General features: G+C 42.8%; 1 protein-coding gene and 1 pseudogene across 7 annotated transcripts in view; one reads left to right on the forward strand and one right to left on the reverse strand.

Annotated features, from left to right (window-relative positions):
- The window catches only part of MRO (maestro), a 42,761-nt gene extending 26,049 nt beyond the window's left edge, over positions 1-16,712 (reverse strand). For 2 of the 7 annotated variants that reach the window (XM_063795711.1, XM_063795710.1), the window contains exon 1: positions 3,949-4,109. The gene's annotated coding sequence lies outside the window, so the exon portion shown is untranslated. Of the gene's footprint in view, positions 1-3,948; positions 4,645-16,589 lie in introns of those variants that run through there. The other 5 variants (XM_001154491.8, XM_063795709.1, XM_016933725.4 and 2 more) reach the window with 4 other exon arrangements.
- On the forward strand, positions 2,201-2,776 carry LOC129137856 (large ribosomal subunit protein uL22-like; annotated as a pseudogene).
- Positions 16,713-17,191: the final 479 nt, after the last annotated feature.

Genomic DNA, 17,191 nt, shown 5'->3' on the forward strand with positions numbered 1-17,191 from the left:
AAACCAGAGTTAGGTTATCTGCCAAGAGTGAGAATGAGGTTTATACGGCCATAATCTATATACTGAACTAATCCATGTAGTGCTTAGAATGACCAAAAAGGTAATAAGATTATCCGAAGAACAGAGGAGACTGGAGAAAGGAAGCCCAAAGTATGATTGTAAAGATTCTCTGCAAAATCTCCTTTGTGAATCAGAACTGAAATTTACATCCCCTCCTCCCCATGAACAGAAACACAACAAACTATTAATAACCCCTTGTGTCTAAAGTTTCTTTGTATTCATGTTTTAAGATATTTGACAGAGAAATAGTATCTTCTCTACTGTTAAATAGGAGACAAATATGCAGATAAATTTTCCTGTTTGACTTAAAACTACAAAGAACATCAGGGCCAGAACTGGAATTGATATCCAGGAGCCTTTCTGATACTTGCACTGTGCTGACCTCAGCTCTACTAAACACTTCTCATAAACGGCCTGGATGCAGCTAACTGCCCCTAGAGAATCCCAGACACAGCACAAACTTGGGAAGCATCAAAATCAACGCATGATGCCCACAAGAGTCTAAGATTCTCCTTATGTGGCCCTGGGTCACAGTACAGTTCTTTGGAAATTAGAGGGCAGGTTTGATAACTTGATTGCAACATATTTGCATATCGATAACATGATGTCCTTAAAAGATCACACCATAATTATTTAATGTAAGGATCTAATGACTCTATTTTCATTCTCAATTAACATTTCCTTATTGCCAGAAGTACACTGGGGCTGGCACAACTGGAAAAAGCAAAGAGGGTAATTATTTAGCCTGCATTACTGATGAAAAGGGCAACAGGCAAAGCTAAAGCAATCCACAATTCACCTTCCGTTTAGACAGGAGATAAGGACAAAAGATAGTCACCAATCAAAACGGTTTATCTTCAGTTTCAGGTATTTCAGAAGCACTTCCCTGTGTGTGTGCGTGCACAATGTGTAATCAGGAAATTTATCTTTTTTATTTTATTTTATTTTATTTTTGAGACAGGGTCTCACTCTGTCACCCAGACTGGAGTGCAGTGGGGGGATCTTGGCTCACTGCAACCTCCGCCTCCCAGGTTCAAGCGAATCTTATGCCTCAGCCTACTGAGTAGCGGGACTACAGGCGCCTGCCACCACACCCGGCTAATTTTTGTATTTTTGATAAAGACGGGGTTTCACCATGTTGGCCAGGCTGGTCTCCAACTCCTGACCTCAGGTGATCTGCCTGCCTCTGGGATTACAGGCATGAGCCACTGGGCCCTGCCAGGAAATTTATCTTAAAGGGAGAGATTTAAGTTTCCTCCCTCTCATCTTCTTTCAGGAAATACATCCCCCGCCCCCCGCCCCCCAGCTAAGCTAAACTCTGTCTTGATTTTCACTTCTAAAAAGAAGTAAAATCAGCCACCTCCTTAGCCACAGGTTGGGTTTAGCAGCTTCTCATTCTTTCCTTTTCTTCCAGTGTTTACTGAGATCCTGCTTCCATGGAGGCAGAGTGCTCGGCAGGTGGGACCAACACTCGGACTGCACTCTCAAGGAGAATCAACCAGTAGAGGACTTGGGACTGGGGCTTGCGTGCCCACAGCGCAAGGCAGGAATTGATAAGAGCCAAGGAGAGGAGGTGATAATGAGTCAAAGGGCAGTCACTCGGGAAAACCCTTTGTGGAGGATGGAGCATCTACTCCTGCGCTTAGTGAAACCTGTTAGACAGAGAGGCATATGAGAAATGCCTCCCAGGAGGCAGGCCCAGCGAGAACACAAGGCCATGAAAGCCCGCCAGCTAGCCACCCCATGAGCCACCTAACCTGACTCCTCCACAGTCCACTCGCCTCCAAGGCAGACAGCCTTGGGAGGCTCTTCCCAAACTTCATGCCACATTTGCTTCCCACTCCTCTACCTATGTGTTTTAATCTAAAAACAAAGGTCTTTTGGCTGCTAATCTTTGAATGAAATAGATGCTGCAGGAAGAAGCACTGGGGTTTATCCCTCCAGCACATGGAGGCAGAAGCGCCCCGTGGCCTAGGTCTCCTCACGCCCAGATGCAGTTCTCCAAACTCTATAAACAGTAAGCTGTCTCATCCAACCCTCCATCTGGCTGTTATGCCTTCCATTTTCTCTATTTTGTTACTTGATAGTTATTGTTGGTACCAGAATGCAAGAAAAAATTCAAGCTCTTTCTGTAGCCTCTTGGCCAGGGGTAATCTCTGAAAATGGTTTGCCTATCCCTTGACCCAGAAAACTCCACAAAATCATGCAAACCAAGGGACTCAAATCTTTATGTTCGCTTTAAGAACACCCATGTAACTGTGCAGGCCATCAAGGTATGCATACCCAAAAAACCACCGAGTACCTGAAAGATGTCACTTTTCAGAGGCACTGTGTGCCTTTCCGTCATTACAAAGGTGGAGCTGACGTGTGTGCCCAGGCCAAACAATGGGGCTGGACACAGGATTGGTGGCCCAAAAATGTGTTGAATTTTTGCTGCATGTGCTTAAAAATGCAGAGAACAATGCTGAACTTCAGGGTTTAGAGGTAGATTCTTGGATCATTGAGCACATTCAGTTGAGCAAAGCCAAGATGTACACCATATTTACGAGCTCATGGTCAGATTAACCCATATGAGAGATCCCCCTGCTACATGGAGATGATCCTCGCTGAAAAGGAACAAATTGTTTCTAAACCAGAAGGGATATTTACACACAAGAAAAAGGTATCCCACAAGAAACTGAAGAAACAACATGGCCTAGGAATACATTCAGTATAAGATAAATGCAAATAATAGTTTAGCCAGGCATGGTGGCTCACACCTGTAATCCAAACACTTTGGGAGGCTGAGGCAGGAAGATCACTTGAGCCTAGGAGTTTGAGACCAGGCAACATAGGGAGACCCCCATCTCTATAGTTAAACAAAAAATTTAATTACCCAGGCAAGGTGGCATGTACCTGTGGTCCTAGCTACTTAGGAGGCTAAGGCAGGAGGATTGCTTGAGCTCAGGAGGTCAAGGCTAAAGTAAGCCATGATCATGCCACTGCACTCCAGCCTGGGTGATAGAGCAAGACACTGTCTTTTCTTTTTTTCTTTCTTTCTTTTTTTTTTTTTGAGACAGAGTCTCATTCTGTTGCATAGACTGGAGTGCAATATTGTGATCTCGGCTCACTGCAACCTCTGCCTCCCGGGTTCAAGCAATTTTCCTGCCTCAGCCTCCTTAGTAGCTGGGACTACAGGTGCGTGCCACCATGCCTGACTACTTTTTTGTATTTTTAGTAGAAACAGGGTTTCACCATGTTGGTCAGGCTGGTCTCGATCTCCTGACCTTGTGATCCGCCCACCTCGGCCTCCCAAAGTGTTGGGATTACAGGCATGAGCCACCACATTCAGCCAAGACACTGTCTTTTAAAAAAAAGTTCAAAAAAAAAAAAGGCCGGCACAGTGGCTCATGCCTATAATCCCCACACTTTGGGAGGCCGAGACGGGAGGATCACCTGAGGTCAGGAGTTCAAGACCAGCCTGGCCAATGTGGTGAAACCCTGTCTCCACTAAAAATACAAAAATTAGCCAGGTGTGATGGTGCATGCCTGTGATCCCAGCTACTTCGGAGGCTGAGGCAGGAGAATCACCTGGGAGGCAGAGGTCGCAGTGAGCCGAGATCACACCACTGCACTCCACTCCAGCCTGGGCCACAAGAGCAAGACTCCATCTTAAAAAAAAAAAAAAAATTAAAAAAAAAAGTAAGTTCAAGTTTAAATGCCTTTCCTACCTGAGATATTAATTACTCCCACACCATCACCAACACCCCTACTTCCAAAAGGTAATTATGAACTTCTGTAAACATTTTTCAGTTGAACTGGTTAAGTCTATAGCAGTCTATCAACTGTGTTGAACTACAGTGTCTAACAGAATCAGTTGAGTCCTGAAACTGTTCTGTGCTGTCTTACCTGAGCTAGGCAATGAGGAGCCCAGCGTGGCTAGCTTCTCGCTCTGTGCTCATCCTCATGAAGGGTGAATATGAATCAATCTAGAAACATCTCTGTCCTTTAAACAAGCTTGCAGTGAACAATAAGCCACATTTTGTCCTTAAGGATGAAACATAGGCCAGATTAGAGTTTTATCACAAGAGAGAAATACGTAATAAGGCCTCTGCTATCTGTCCCTGATAATTGCTAGTGATACATTCTAAATGATGCAGTTTTGCAAACTTCTAAGATTCTCACATTACATTTCCTATTTGTGCGAGGGCCCAGTGAGAAAGCTACACATGTTTTATTGTGGAAGAGAACAGAATCAGTAAGCGGCACCACGAGACATCAAACCAATCCTGCAGACAACACTGCCTATGATTTCTGCTCTTAACACCTCAAAGTGTTCTTAGGCTATTTGTCATTTTCTCCTCTCAACCTTGGAAAGGTCATTCTTGTGCTTCTTTGACATATAGGGAAATTTGGGGGAGTGGAGAAGAGTGAGTGGGGAACTTCCCCAAAGTCCCAAAGCTAGTTGATGGGATTGGGATCTAAATGTTTGGCTTCCTCTTGTGCTTTGTCCAGCCAGTCATTCTATGGACTCTGCCTTTCACCTCTAAAGGCAGAGTTCTTATTCCCATGGCCTTCCTTCCTGCCACTTTTTAAAAATCTTTTCTCAACTTGTTTTCTTCTCTGCCCCCTCCCCCACCCCCACCTGCCTTGTTTCTATTTTAAGTTTGTTTTGAGCATTGCTTAACATATGCCTTCCTCTCATAGTCTTAACATTCCACGGCTTGTCCCTCAATTTTATACTTAGAGTAGAATCCAGTCGAATCCCACAAAGCGACAAACCTGTAGGCGTTTTATGACAATGAGTGTAATGTCAGGCACAATGTGACCAATAAAACAATAAACCCATGCCCAAAAGTGCTTTACCAGGCCTGCTGCAGTGATAAAGATCCAGTCCATTATTAGAACTGTTGACTCTTCCTTGAGAGATTGGAGAAGACTCTAAGAGTAGAACCTTTTTTTTATATACCCCACAATAGATACATTACAACAGTCTGTCTTTGATCCCATAATACCAGCTTCCCACCACAACTCCATCACAGCATTACTGCACCTTTCCCATTATTGTTCATTTAATTTCTCCAGTAAATAACAAAAGAACAGCCAGGCGCAGTGGCTCACCTGTAATCCCAACAATTTGGGCGGCCAAGGTGGGCAGATCACTTGAGGTCAGGAATTCGAGACAAGCCTGGCCAACATGGCCAAACCTCATCTCTACTAAAAATACAAAAATTAGCCAGGCGTGGTGGCAGGCACCTGTAGTCCCAGCTACTGGTGAGGCTGAGGTGGGAGAATCACTTGAACCCAGTAGGTGGAGGTTGCAGTGAGCCAAGATCGTGCCACTGCACTCCAGCCTGGAGAACAGAGTGACACTCTGTCTCAGAAAAAAAAAAAAAAAAAAAAAAAAAGAACAAAAGCAAACATTTTTATCAACATATATATGTTCAGGAACCAACTATGCAGGTTTCAGGTGCCCTGCAACTAGAGCAGATTATTTTGTCTCCTGCCGGCATCCAATCCTTCAAGGGATTGTGCATTAGATCATCCCTAGAAAGGAAAGGAAAACAGGTAACATGCAAATTACCTGATTTTCTCATTGAGAATTTTTGGGGAGGTAGCTTTTGGCTATTCCTATTCTCATTCTTTCTTACAACCTCAGGTAAATAAAAGTTGACCATGACTTAAAACAGCACAGTATGTTTTAGATCTTAGAAATCAAGCCCTATTGTCTGTCAAAAATCAATCTCTCTTGGTACAAACATTTTGCAGGGAAAGTTGACAATATTTTATCAAAAGTCCATGTGCATATGCCTTCTTTTTTTTTTTTTTTTTTTTTTTTTTTTTTTTTAGGTAGCTCCTGAGCAGCTGGGATTACAGGCACGCGCCACCATGCCTGGCTAATTTTTATATTTTTACTAGAGACAGGCTTTTGCCAAACTCCTGAGTTTGAGTTTCGTCTCAGACTCCTGACCTCAGATGATCCACACGCCTCGGCCTCCCAAAGTACAGGCATGAGCCACCACGCCTGGCCGCATACGCCCTTTGACTCAGTTGTTCTGTTAATATTGATTTACCCAGGGCCATGGTGACTTTGTTCAAATTAGAATAAAGTATCCCCTCATCAGGAGATTTTATGTCTATCTTCCAGAAGAGTATCATAATAACTATTTAAATTTATGATGTCTACAAACTGAATGGTGCCCTCATAGAAAAGGCACTTTATGCAGTGTACAACTTATCTAACTACATGCAACGGCCCAGTGACCTCATGAATTCATATGAAAGATGATATCGAGTTATATGTAAAAGGGTATTCATTGTAAACAGCAAAATAAATTATCACAAATGTCCACCAGCAGGGCACACTGTATATAAATAGATTAGAATACCTTTATACAATAGAATACTAGGAAGCATTATAAAAAGAATATGGGAAGATCTATACTGTAGACACTGATAATGAAAACATGTTCAAAGTTTATTAAGTGAAAAGACCAAGGTATAAAATAAAATATATTATAATTCAATTATGTACATTTCAAAAAGAAATATATGCTGGTACATAGCCCTTTTTTCTGAAAAGACACTTAACAAATTATTAACAGGAGCCTTCTAGGAAGAGAGTAATTGGGTGAAGAAGGAAGCTTTCAGTTCAAATGTTTACCTTTCTATATTATTTGAATTTTCTCACTGAAAGCATTTATTACTTTCTTTTTTTTTTTTTTTTTTGAGTTGGAGTTTCACTCTTGTTACCCAGGCTGGAGTGCAATGGTGTGATCTCAGCTCACTGCAACCTCTGCCTCCTGGGTTCAAACAATTCTCCTGCCTCAGCCTCCAGAGTAACTGGGATTACAGGCATGTGCCACCACGCCCAGCTAATTTTTCTGTTATTAGTAGAGACGGGGTTCCATCGTGTCGGCCAGCTTGTCTCGTACTCCTGATCTTGGGTGATCCACCCACCTCGGCCTCCCAAAGTGCTGGGATTACAGCGTCTCAAAACAAAACAAAAAACAAGTCTAAGAGATGTTGTTTAATTTCTGTGTACATGCCCCCAACAGAATACATGAAAAAATAGACTGCAGGGGTTTTTGATATAGCAATGGGGCCAAGGAAGGGAGGGAGGCAGGAGGCAGGTGGTGAAGGCTGGGTGCTGACCCAGGAGACACACCCTCTATGCACCGCTGTTCTCTAGGGGCATTTCTACCTCACAATTCCTGCTTCTGAAAACAAACAGATGCTATATTCATGTATCTATTGGACAGTGAATATATTTAATCATAGAAAAAGAATATCATTAAGCTCATTTTCTTTTATTAATTCGGTCCTAATGGAGGATAAATACAGTGCAAGCAGAGCTGCCCATCACCTAAAAACCCAGGAGCTGTTAGAAACCTACTGTCCTTCCTTGATTCTACCATACTAAGTGGGTGTAGAAGAATGACATTTGCTGCCTTTCTCATTTTGATTTCAGTCCCCAGATAAAGAAGAATTCTAGTTTTCTGTTTGTTTCTGAAATGTAAACCACCGTTATGATAAAATAAAGCTGAATTCATTATAATACATTTTATGCTAAGAATATATTCTCTCAAATGACTTTTTTTTTTTCTTGAGACCAGGTCTCACTCTATCACTCAGGCTGGAGTGCAGTGGTGCAATCATGGCTCACTGCAGCCTTGACCTTCCAGATTCAAGCGATCCTCCTACCTCAGCCTCCCTAGTAACTGGGACTACAGGCATGCACCACCATGCCCAGCTATTTTTTTATTTTTTTGTAGAGATGGGGTCTTACCACGTTGCCCAGGCTGGTCTTGAACTCCAGGGCTCAAGTGATCTTCCAGCCTCAGCCTCCCAAACTGCTAGGATTACAGGTGTGAGCCACTGCGCCCGGCCTCAAATGAATATTTACTTAGACTACACACACATTATTCCACAAAAAGAGGGCAAAAAAAAGATTTTCTTTCAATTAACAGAAGTTACATTTAATGTAAGTAAGTAACATAGCAACCTCAAACCTAAGAAAAGAGTGACATTTATATGTTTATTTTTAAGATGACGTATTTGTATTAAATGACTTTTTAAAAATTCCCTTCAGTAAAGGTTGTCAGAGGAGAGCATTTTAACTGTTACAGATTTTACAAAACATTTTTCTGCTTTGCAGTTTTGCCTTTTGAATCATGTATTTGTCCCAGTGTCAAGGCATCAGGCCTTGAGTTTGATTACAACTTATACACATTTTGATCCAAAGTTATACACATTCCATTCTTCTACCCCTTGGAAAATGGGTTTTAAATACTGAACTCATTCCAGGCCAAGGTCTTCTCTTGACACATTAACACAACAAATACTCTTTTATTGCTGAATTTCTATTTGGAGACTGATTATTTAAAACTCCACTATTCATTTGCTTACCAGATTTGCCTTGGTTACCCTGTGTCATTAAACAAATATTTATTCATTCGATAAACATTTTTGAGAATCTTCTAGGTCCCAGTCTCTCTGTCCAGCACTAGAGCACAGGGAATAGACAGATAAATATAAAATTGAAAAACGCTGGGCACGGTGGCTCAAGTCTGTAATCCCATCACTTTGGGAGGCTGAGGCAGGTAGATCACCTGAGGTAGGGAGTTCGAGACCAGCGTGGCCAATGTGGGGAAACCCTATCTCTACTAAAAATAGAAAAATTATCCAAGTGTGGTGGCACATGCCCTTAATCCCAGCTACTCGGGAGGCTGAAGCAGGAGAATCACTTGAACTGAAAGGCAGAGGTTGCAGTGAACCGAGATCCCACCACTGCACCCCAGCCTGGACAACAAAGGGAGACTCTGTCTCAAAAACAAAACAGAACAAAACAAAATCTGGGTATGGTGGCTTACACCTGTAATCCCAGCACTTTGGGAGGCCGAGGCGGGCAGATCACGAGGTCAGGAGATGAAGACCATCCTGGCTAACACGGTGAAACCCCATCTCTACTAAAAGTACAAAAAAATTAGCCGGGCGTGGTGGCGGGCGCCTGTAGTCCCAGCTACTTGGGAGGCTGAGACAGGAGAATGGCATGAACCCAGTGAGGCAGAACCTTCAGTGAGCCAAGATCGCACCACTGCACTCCAGCCTGGGCGCGGAGCGAGACTCTGTCTCAAAAAAAAAAAAAAAAAAAAAAAATTGAAAAAACGATATGATTCCTGCCCTTAAAGAAGTTGCAAGCTGGGCTCTTCTGTCCAGTGTTTATCATGATGTTTGTTCTATAGAATCAGGGGCAGGACTAAGGTGAGACCAGAAAGACTCATGTCCTAGGAGAATTTTAGGAGGTGTTCACTCTCGGGGTTGCACAGGCCTGCCAGTATCCTAACCCAGCCACATAGCTGCCCCACATCATACCTGCTTCCCTTCTGCTGTCCTCCCAGCTCAGAGACATCACAGACTCACACTTTCATCATAGTTAGCTCCTTTCACTTCCTCGAAAATGTCTACATTTTGTGTCTATTTTCTTTTTTTCTTTTTTTTTTTTTTGAGACAAAGTCTTGCTCTTTCGCCCAGGCTGGAGTGCAGTGGCACTATCTCGGCTCACTGCAACCTCCGCCTCCTGGGTTCAAGTGATTCTCCTGCCTCAGCCTCCAGAGTAGCTGGGATTACAGGAGCCTACCACTATGCCCAGCTAATTTCTGTACTTTTAATAGAGATGGGGTTTCACCATGTTGGCCAGGCTGGTCTCGTACTCCTGACCTCAGGTGATCCACCTGCCTCAGTCTCCCAAACTGCTGGGATTACAGGTGTGAACCACTGTGCCCAGTCCCTAGTAAGTTCTTTTGATAAGACTGAGATCTGGTCATTGACGTATTCCTCCTGGCCGTATCAATTAGGAAGGTTTTAACTGCAATCAAGTATCAGGATATCTAACTCATAGAAGAATCTTGTTTTTGTTTTTATATATTTTCAGTTTTTTAACACAACACAGAAACCCAAACATGGGGGTCATTAGCATTGGTCGGCTGCTCAGGGGTGACATCAAGGATCTCCATTCTTTCCATCTTTTTACTTACTCTGCTGTCATCATTATGCCAGGGCTTCCTCCTTCTGCTTGTCTGCGATAGTTACCACGTCTGCAGGTATCATTCTACATTCAAGGTTGGATGAGTAGGAAAGGGCAACACTAACCACATTTTTTAATCAGAAAAGCCAAGTGTTTACGAGAAGTCCTTCAGCACACTTCCTCTTACATATTTTTAGCCACAACTAGCCACATGGGCACTTCCTTCCAATTGCAAAGAGAGGCAAGGAAATCAGATATTTGGCAAAAGGAAGATGGACTGCCATAATTTGCTTAAGCTAATAATAAATGAGTCATCAACTAAACCACCTGGAACAAAATCAAGAATTTTTTCTGCTCAATGAATCTGTCATCTGAAAAATTCAAAGCATTCTTGGTCCTGGGTCTGCTACCCTCAGCTTTCATCAGGTACAGATATCTCAGATACACTTCCACAATTGAGATTAAACTTATATAAATCTCCAATTTTTTGGTATGTTTGCTTTATCAACCAAAAAAAAAAAAAAAACCCCTCTCTGTAAAAGCAGGAAGCTGGATTAGGTGATTTATCGAGATTTCTCTCAGGTTGAAGACCTATGATGCAAAATTCAACATAAGAATGGCAACAGTCGGGAGGCTGAGGCAGGAGAATCGCTTGAACCTGGGAGGCGGAGGTTGCAGTTAACCAAGATTGCACCACTGCACTCCAGCCTGGACAACGGAGGGAGGCCCTGTCTCGAAGAAAAAAAAAAAGAATGGCGAGGGTCCTGTGTGTACTTCTTATGTAAGTATAAAATCACAATTACTATGCCTTTATCTGAACCTTATTCAACTTATGATGTGTTAGAATCCCAAGTTCTATTTCAGAAAGCTCTCTTTCTCTTTTTTGCAGCTCAATTTTCCTTCATAAGTAAACTAATCTGTACTTTTCATTATTAATACCGTTCCAACCAATTTGAACCAATTATCATTCAATTATTCTACAAACATTCACAAAGCACTTACTTTGTGTCTAGCACTGGGAATATAAAGATGCAGAAGAAACAATTTCTTATCTGCAAGTTTATAAACTAGGAGGGAGAAAAATTTGTGAGCCGGTAATGTATAAGCAATAGGATGTCACAGGTGTAACCATTTTTAAAATATATATAAAGGTGAAGGGAGAAAAAACAAGGCAGGAGTGGTCAGTCCTTGATGGGTGGAGTCAGAATTCTAAAAATCTGATTTAACATCAGAGACTTTCTCCAGAACTAGCATCTTCTGGATTGCTCCAACAGTGTCAGCTCTAAGTATAAAAAGGATCTGGTCAGGTGCAGTGGCTCACGCCTGTAATCCCAGCACATTGGGAGGCTGAGGCGGGCAGATCATGAGGTCAAGAGATCGAGACCAGCCTGGCCAACATGGTGAAACCCCGTCTCTACTAAAAATACAAAAATTAGCTGGGTGTGGTGGTGCGCACCTGCAGTCTCAGCTACTCGGGAGCTTGAGGCAGGAGAATTGCTTGAATCCAGGAGGCGGAGGTTGCAGTGAGCCGAGATCGCGCCACTGCACTCCAGCCTGCCAATAGAGCGAGACTCCGTCTCAAAAAAAAAAAAAAAAAAAAAAAAAGGATCTGGTTTTGCCTAATATTGCAAATGAGATGTTTAGTTAGGAGTTGAAATCGTATTTTCAGGGGGTTTGTTCAGATGTGTTTTCTCTTGGTTAACAATCACATGTGTTCTAAACTCTTTAAGGATTCGTAAATCATGGGGGTAGCATTTCTTTGTTTTCAGTGATGACACAGACATTCATCATCACCTACCGTGCTGATCTCAAGTTTGTGGGAAGATAGCCAAAAGAAAAAATATTGATTCCCTACTTTCCTTTGGGCTCAATGAGACGTCATTTTTTTTCCTTCTTGGTCACTTAGCTCCACTGACAGACACGTTTGTACATGATACTGGGAAGTGAGTGAGCATCTACCACAATCACCAAGCTTCTGTATTCATTTCCTCAACTTTTAGCCAGGTAAAGATGAGATTAGAAATTCAGTAACTTCATGTATCACCAGTGTCTTCCAAACTGCAGACTCTGACTCACTGGTGGGTCATAAAATCCAATCAGCGGGTCTTCATCAGTCTTTTTTTTTTTTTTTTTTTTTGAGATGGAGTCTCACTCTGTCACTAGGTTGGAGTGCAGTGGTGCGATCGCGGCTCACTGCAACCTCCATCTTTTGGGTTCAAGCGATTCTCCTGCCTCAGCCTCCCAAGTAGCTAGGACTACAGGTGTGCACCACCGTGCCCAGCTAACTTTTGTATTTTAGTAGAAATGGGGTTTCACCATGTTGGCCAGCATGGTCCTGATCTCTTGACCTTGTGATCTGCCTACCTCGGCCTCCCAAAGTGCTGGGATTACAGGTGTGAGCCACCACAACAGCCTTAATCAGCTTTAAAAAAAAAAATAGAAAAAAGAATAGAACAGGAAAATATCAGTACGCATTTCACCTAGTAAGGTAAAAGTTAGCTCATGAAATTTTTGTTGCAGTGTGCATGTATGTGTGTAGTGAGTCACAACATAAAAGATATTTCTTACTGTGTCACTGTCAAAAAATTAAACCACAAAATCAGACACTAATTCCCATGAAGGCACTTATTAGCCATCTAGCAAATATTTGTTGAATTAAACTGATTTGCCTGTGTGCTTATATATCTACTCAACAAATACTTACAAAGACTGTGTACACAACATTGATCATTACAATCCTTCATTTAAATTTTGTGAAAATGTAGGACACCAAAAGGCTGTCAGTTAGTCAGACTCAGTAAATGTTTTCTAGGAACAAATCATCCCATTTACCAGTACTGTTTCATAATTTTTAATCCAGCTTAACCCCCACCTGCAGTATTAAATAGATTTTGAGATATCTAAACAGGTATCCAGGAAAAAGAAAGCTATAAAAGCATCAGGTGCAATGGATTATCAGCAAACAAAGCCTTCTGATCCTTATTAGTCTCAGGAACACAAGTCATGTCCTAGTTCAAACTCCTCTCATAATCAGGGCAGGCTGGCACAGTGTCCTGTGTCCCAGCATGGATGATGTCACAGGTCCTGGCCCCCTGTGTTCCTTTTTCAGGCCTTGGGTACTGAGCACTTACCTGTTCTGACTACAGTGAGCCCCCTCCCAAGCCAGCAGGGCTGCCACTGGAGGTTTTGCCTTCCCTGGAGGCCACACTCTCACCACCCCTCGGTGGGCACAGCTCCTCACTGTCCAAAGTCATCACAGTTCTCAGTGCCCAAGATGTGCCCTGAGGGTCTCACACCATGCCCAGAAGATTACCACTTGCCAGACCCAGGCCAAGCCCACAGATGCTGCACCAAATGCTCTTTCATCTCTTTTGTCTGCATGAAATAAAGCCTCCTATGGATTCCAGACTTCTCTACCTGCCTTGGGCAGGGGGACCACGTTCGGTCAGGGGCATCAGGTGAAGAATGCACCAATGCCTAACACTCGCCTCTGACCTGCTCACAGCCTGGTACTGTGATGCTCCACAGATACATCAGACGTGGGGCAAGTTTCTTCTCCACTCACCCTCCCTACACCAAAACAGAGGATACACCTGTTCCCATCAACAGGGAACTGGGGCTCTGCGATGTTCATGACCTCTGCCACAGTGTTCAAGTGTTTTCTGAAGCAGGGGCTTATCACGTCCCTGTGCCCGCCTCCCGAAGGTCAGACATTGTCCTGTAATCTAAGCTCCATAGCCTCTGGGCTACCCTTGTGGAAGTCCAGCCTGGGTCAGTTAGATAAAGGGTGAGCACTTACTTCCACAGGAAGCAAACAACATCCTGAAAGTCATCTTTTCCTCTGTCCTAGACTGGATCTACCTGACACTGAAGTTTAGTGGATCCGTGGGTGTTTCTCTCTCTTGCTCTCAACCAAAGCCTTCGCCATGGGCTTGTTCCCCTTCCTTCTGTCTGCCTAAAATTCCCCAGGACCTGGAGCCCCAGGGACCAGAGCTACAGGACAGGCTGTCTCTGTTGCCTGCCCCTTGTGTGAGCTCATTCCTATCGCAGATTCAGGAAAAGATCACCACAGTCAGTGGGCAGCAAAGGCTAAGGAAGCACAACTGGCTCTTTCTTCCACCCCTTCCAAACCCTCCCTAGTGGTTTAGCATTATGGATGCTGTTTGGTTTGTTTACAGAGTCCAGACCTTCAAGGGGCCACCAGATTCCTGTGGGGAGTGTTAGAGACGGGAGGGCATGAGTAGCTTCAGTGGGATGGGATGCAAGAGCTGCTACCCAGGCAGAATCTGCAAAGGGCTCCATTTTGGTACCCTTGGTCCCAAATCCAAACAGCCCACCCACCAGTGTCCATCTCTCAGAACGATCTAGAGTTCCAGAGCCCAATCACTGAAACTCAAGGAGATCCAGAGACAGAAGAGAAGTTCTTGGTCATCTCTTGTGATGTGGAATATCAGTTGCTTTCCAGGATTTTCTTCTAATTAAAAAAATCCAGCAAGCAGCAATGAGTTTTGAGGCTGGCAGTTGTCTGGTTTGGGGTACTGCAGCAAAATGATTAAAAACTTGCTCTTAGAATGAGATCTGGGATCAAATCCCAGCTTTGCCACTTACCACATAACTCTTGAAACCTCAGTCTCCCTGATTATAAAATAGGGACAACACCACAGCCTACCTTATCAGGCTGTTATGAGGATTGATTAAGAGAACCTTTGTTAAGCTCCGAGTATAGTATCTGGCACACAGTAAACATTCAATAAATGTTAACTGTTGTTACTATTACTTTTTTCTTTTTTTTGAGATGGAGTCTCGTTCTGTTGCCCAGGCTGGAGTGCAGTGGTGCGATCTCGGCTCACTGCAAGCTCCACCTCCCGGGTTCACGCCATTCTCCTGCCTTAGCCTCCCCAGTAGCTGTGACTACAGGCGCCTGCCACCACACTGGCTATTTTTTTTTATTTTTATTTTTAGTAGAGATGGGGTTTCACCGTGTTAGCCAGGATGGTCTCGATCTCCTGACCTCTTGATTCGCCTGCCTCGGCCTCCCAAAGTGCTGGGATTACAGGCGTGAGCCACCGTGCCTGGCCTATTGTTACTATTATTATTGGCAATTACGAGAATTAGTGAAAAGAGCAGAATAAGGTAATTAAGACTAAGACAAACCATATAGTATCTACAAAGCTACATCCTTACTTCAAAGTAAAAATGAAATTGATTCTATTTCAGTGTATTCTACTTGTTTGCTTGTCCACTTGACAATGCATTGGACACACAGAATATGGTATAGTGGAAAGAATATGGACTCTAGTGTCAGAATTGTGCTTAAATTCCTTTCTTCTACTTCTCGAGAGGTTTGGACAAATTTTTTAAGCTCTCTGAAACTTAGTTTACTCATCACAAAATGGGAATAACAATTATAGCTTGCAGGGTTGTCCTAAGGATTAAAAAAGCCTCTCCTCCTGTTTCCATCCCCTGTGGGCTGGCAGCCTCTCTCATGGGCACAAATAGCTCTCTTGGCTTTCTCCATGGGAGCCCTTATCACATTGGACCACATTGTTCCCTCCCCTAGAGTGTACACTTCTTTTTTTTGAGATGGAGTCTTGCTCTGTCGCCCAGGCTGGAGTGCAGTGACACTATCTTAGCTCACTGCAACCTCTGCCTCCCAGGTTCAAGCGATCCTCCTGCCTCAGCCTCCCAAGGAGCTGAGACTAGAGGTATGCACCACCATGCCAAGCTAATTTTGGTATTTTTAGTAGAGATAGAGTTTCACCATGTTGGCCAGGCTGGTCTGACCTCAAGTGATCCACCCCCCTCAGCCTCCCAAAGTGCTGGGATTACAGGCATGAGCCACCTCTCCCGGTCAAGTGTACACTTCTTAATTGTCTGTTTGTTTTCAATCTCCGGCATCTAGTACAGCCCTTGGACACAGCATATGTTCAGTAAAAGCTTGCTAGCTTATTGAATTAAAAAAAACTGAAAATGGCAGAAAAAATAGATTTCGTAGGAAAAATAAAATTCCTTTATTACATATATTCTAGGGAAGAGTGTTAGCAGATATATCATAGCTGTGTTCCATGTTGAGTTTTTTTTTTTTTTTTTTTTTTTTTGCTGTAGTAGTTGTAATTTGATTTGGGTGCCATTCAAATCTTCATAATAAGTGGTGTTACATCTCATCTTACCCCATGTCCTCTAGCTCTGTATTAGCTAATCTTGCTTTTAAACATTCCTCTGAATGGAAATCTTTTCTTACATTATCATTACACAAACAACACATGGTCACAAAAAGTCACAAGTACAGATAAACTAAACAAAAAATAAACCTAAAACAAATTCTACCATCAAATAATTACTGTTAACATTTTGGATGCATCCTTCTAAGTTTTCTTTTAACACAGACTTGAGATATAATTCACACACTGTATTAGTTGGCTAGGTCCATATGTTAGTCAGGGTTATCCAGAGAAACAGAACCAAGAAGATGTGTATTGAGAGAGAGAGAGGAAGAAATATATATTTTAAGGAATTGACTCACACAATTTTGTATATGCAAGTTCAAAATCTGCTGACAGGCTGGAGACCCAGGGAAGAGTTGCAGTTCAAGTTCAAAGGCAGTCTGCAGAATTTCTTCTTACTCAGGGGAGGTCAGTTCTTATTTTCTTAAGGACTTCAACAGATTGGATGAGATTCAACCACATTTTGGAGGGTCATCTGCTTTACTCAAAGTCCATTGATTAAATGTTAATCTCATTTAACAAACACCTTCACAGAAACATCCAGAATAAGGTTTGACTAAATATCTAAATACTGTGGCCCAGCTAAGTTGACACATAAAATTGATTATCACAGACTCCCATAACAAAGTACTACAGACGGGGTGGTTTAAACAACAGAACTTTATTTTCCACAATTCTGGAGGCTAGATACCTGAGATCAAGGTGTTCATATGGTTGGTTTCTTCTGAAGCCTCTCTCTTTGGCTTGAGTCTTTTCCCTGTGTCTTCAAATGGTCTTCCCTCTGTCTGTTTCCTAATCTTCTTCTCTTCTTGTAAAGAAACCTATCATGTTAGATTAGGGCCTAATGACCTCATTTAACTTAATTAATTCTTTAAAGACTCTATCTTCAAATATGGTCACA

The sequence above is a fragment of the Pan troglodytes genome, chromosome 17 (genome assembly GCF_028858775.2).
Source record: "Pan troglodytes isolate AG18354 chromosome 17, NHGRI_mPanTro3-v2.0_pri, whole genome shotgun sequence".
In the NCBI taxonomy this organism is placed as follows: Eukaryota; Metazoa; Chordata; class Mammalia; order Primates; family Hominidae; genus Pan; species Pan troglodytes.